The sequence below is a fragment of the Myotis davidii genome, unplaced genomic scaffold (genome assembly GCF_000327345.1).
Source record: "Myotis davidii unplaced genomic scaffold, ASM32734v1 scaffold509, whole genome shotgun sequence".
NCBI lineage: Eukaryota > Metazoa > Chordata > Mammalia > Chiroptera > Vespertilionidae > Myotis > Myotis davidii.
This window is the reverse complement of record NW_006382996.1, coordinates 1116786-1120359: the sequence shown is the minus strand read 5'-3', so window position 1 is coordinate 1120359 and position 3574 is coordinate 1116786. Positions and strand designations below refer to the sequence as shown.

The 3574-nt window shown below is 57.1% G+C and overlaps 1 protein-coding gene across 4 annotated transcripts in view; it reads left to right on the top strand.

The window, feature by feature from the left end:
- BAZ2A (bromodomain adjacent to zinc finger domain 2A) overlaps nucleotides 1-3574 on the top strand; it is a 35448-nt gene that overhangs the window by 1422 nt on the left and 30452 nt on the right. Inside the window, exons 1-2 of one of the 4 annotated variants that reach the window (XM_015557445.1) lie at nucleotides 1951-1966; nucleotides 3121-3205. The exons of 2 other annotated variants lie outside the window; for them this stretch is intronic. The gene's annotated coding sequence lies outside the window, so the exon portion shown is untranslated. Of the gene's footprint in view, nucleotides 1-1950; nucleotides 1967-3120; nucleotides 3206-3574 lie in introns of those variants that run through there. One more of the 4 variants, XM_006777885.2, reaches the window with a different exon arrangement.

Below are 3574 nucleotides of genomic sequence, written 5' to 3'. Positions count from 1 at the left end.
CCCGCGGCCTCTCGCGCCTCGCCCAGCCTCTCCGGGGCGTCTCTCCTGTTCGGGACCCAGGATCTCCCCTCCCCCGCGCCTTCCTCGCCGGAAAGGTCTCCCGCGGTCTGGGTTTCGCCCCCTCTTCCCTGGAACCAGCGCTTTCCCACGCCATCCTAACCTCCGATGGGAGGGGAATAACCGCCACCCCCACTCCTCGCCCCCGAAGTGAGGGGTGTCGGGGGGCTTGGCGTAGGCTCCATCCGCTTTCTGGCCCTGCGCCGCTTGGTCCTTCAAGTTCACTTAAGTCACATCTAACGCTTTTCTGTAGTCACTGCACCCACCACTCCTGGAATGTGGGGGCCCGACCTCAGCACCCGCCAAGCAGCCCAGGTGGGAAAGGCCCTTCTCTCGGGCCAGTCCAGCCTGGGAACACTCCTATCCCGGAGTCAGGGAATTGAGGGGTGGGGGTGGGGGTGGGGGCAGGGAGAGGGGGCGAGGGAGGCGCTGGGACTGAATCTCTAAGGGTATGGGGTGGTGGAACAGGCGAGGGAAGCCAGGCTTTTCTATTCAGATGCAAAGAGAGTCCCCACCCCTAAGGAAATTAGGGCTTTCTTCATCCTCCTGAGAACATGGAGAGCTCGTTGCTGTGTGTGAACCAGGGTTGTGCGTGAATCTTGGGGGCACATACCAACTTGGAGCGAGAGAAGGGTTATAGTCTTTTTGTTGTGTTGTAGGAGAATCTAGCCTCCCCAAAATATGGAGGGAGAGGAGACTGCTTTGCAATAACTTGGAGAGAAAGGGGGCAAGTTAAAATGGTTACAGAGTTGAGGGCCATCTCCCTACCAACATTTTGAACCATTCAGCCAGCGAGGGCCAGGGAGATCTTTAATAATTACCTACCTCCATTGGGGAGTTCTCCGTACCCCCAAATCCAGCTGCGTCCCTAACTCTGCCCCTTTTCATGCTCTCACCACCACCACTCCCTCCAGAAATGAGAGGACAAGATAGCTGGGTTTGCTCAGACTCTTCTGAGTCTTGCTCCATAGTCTGGGAGTAAGCTGGGGGGAAGAAAGGGTGGTCCGCAGTCGTATTTGGGATTAAATTCCAGGAGTAACTGGAGGCGGAGAGGAAGGTAGAGGGGTGCAAACGAAACACGGTGGCCACTGACCCCAGTATCCGGGTGCTGCCGCAGGAACGCCAGGAGGGTGAGAAAAGGGGAGCAGGCGCTCATTTCTCCCTCCCCGTTCAAGTACCCGCCTACTGGCCTGGTTTGAGAGAGGTTCCTAGTAATCCCTAGGTACCCTTCGCACAAGTTGCTGAGAAAAATGATCATTTACCCCCTCCCCTTTTTAGTAGCTTCCTGGAGGGCAGTGGGGTGGGTGATGGGCCTCTTCTGATGGGATTGAGGAATGTTTGGGGACATGTGGGGTCAGTCTGCCCTCTGTCGTCTGGATGTGGGGAGCAGCACAGCTGCTGCCTGGGTTGTCCTCTGGCAAGAAGTAAACACCCAGGTATCGGGCATACGGACATCTTACCCTCACCCTTTCTCGAAGAGCACGGAAGCTCTCTGAGTCGATGGGATGAGGAGGGGTCTTATTCGGGAAGGAAGGTGACTGTCCTTCTGCACTAGGCGGGAAGGGTGCATTGGGCCCCACTTTCTGTTCTCATCTCGGGCGGCCCTCTCCTATCCGACACCCTGCTCCCCGATCGCTCCTGGCCGGGATAGTGCTGGGGGTTGTCCTGGAGACCGGGCCTCTGGCTCGGAAGGGGTGGGAGCAGTCAAGTGGGGCACAGGAGTAACCGGCTCTTCCGGTGCGGAGCGGAGCGGAGCCGGCGGGTGGGTGTGTGTGGGTGTGCGGCGGCGAGGAAGGGGCGTGGCCACGCCCGTCTGACGGGCACTGGCTCCTCCTCTGCCTCCTGTCTCCGACCCGCCTGCCCGGCAATCCGGGCGGGAGGTAGGCAGGTTCTCCCTCATCCACCCTGGGTAAGGGAAGAGGGAAAAAGAGGGTACAGGCCTCTCCCCTGGCCCTTTAAGAAGCCACTGCCATGTCCTGAGCTCTCTTCTTCACCTGCCTTATTTTTATTTTGGGGGTTGGGGGGCGGGGGAGCATTCCTTAGAAGTTTTCTGGATCCTTGCCTTCTTCAGAAGGAAGGACCTCTCTCCCCTGCGTGTGCTCCCTGTGCACTCAGGGACTTGAGGTCAGCAGGCTGTTGGAGGTCTTTATTTTTTCTCCAAAGTGACCTGTCCATCTGTCACTTAGGGAGAGAGAAGGCTTTCTGTGTCTACCCGTCTACCGCTCCCGCCTGGTAATCTGCTGTCTCAGGGAGAGAAACGCTGCTAGTGCTCTTGGCCTCCGCTTTCTGGCCCACACGCTCTAGGCTTTGCTGAAGCTCCCTTCCTCCTCCCCTCTCTGAGCCATTGGCAGTGGGCAGTGGAGCTGGGAGAGCCCGCTGCTCTGCGGAGTACGGACATCCAGGCCAATCTAGATGTATGTGGCCACGCCCTGTCCACCCAGTGTTCAGAGCGCCTCCTTAGACCCCAGAGGAAGAGGTATTTGTCGACCCCCACCCCCCAACCTGCCAGTGTGTTTCATCATCATCATCGCAATATCTGTTCCTCTTCCAGAATATTCAGCCTCAGTTTTGCACAATTTAGGCAATTGCTTGTATAACTGAATTGCATTGACTTGAAGCCTGCAAAGCCTGTTGAGTTGCTAGAAAAGGAAAGCTGGTTGGTTTCTAGTCACATTTTATCTATTTGACCTTGAACAAGTTGATTATCCTCTCTGGCCTTAATTTGTTTATCTGCCAAACAAGAGAAGGCTGGACTAGAAACTCTCTAAACTCCAACATCCTATAGGGCACTATTCCCCACCCTGGGGCCCTACAATAGACATTTTAGACGATAGCCACACTGTCGTCCTCTTCTAGACTTTTCTGTCCTCATTAGGTTTCCCACAGTTATATAGCCCTGTCAAAAGAAAGCACTGGAGTTAAAGAATAGGTGGACATTTGGGACACCTTAATGGCTTGTCGGTTTTCCTGGTCATCCCCGGCTCCTCTGACCAGGTGTTGGCTAAACGTAGGCAGGTCTTCCCTGTCTGGCTCCAGCGCCGACCTTCCTTTTCCTACGCACAGGACTCTTCCCGACCCGCAGGGCCCTGCAGATGTCGCTGGGAAAGTGATGATCCAGGCAGGACCCGGCTGCCCCCACAGGACAGAGGTGAGTGGGCAGCAGGCGCAGCAGGCTCTCGCCTTTCTCCACCCCTTTGCCAGGACTGGACTTTGCTGACTAACCTTTCCGCTTCTCCACTTCCACTTCTCCACTCCCCAGCCTGGGAAATGACTGCCTTCGACATGATCTCAACCCCACCCTCCTAGGGAAGTGGCGCATGCCTCGGTCCTAGAAACTCGGTCTTTTCGGTTAACCTTGGGACCATGGCACGCCTTTCCGTCTGTTCAGTGTGAAGCGGGCCTGCCGGCCACCAGAGACGCGGTGTAGATTGGGGAGCTGCCGGGTAGGCTGGGGAGGAGGCGGCGCTAGGACCCAGGTCCGGATCCGGAAGGCAGCGCCCGGCGCTAGGACCCGGTG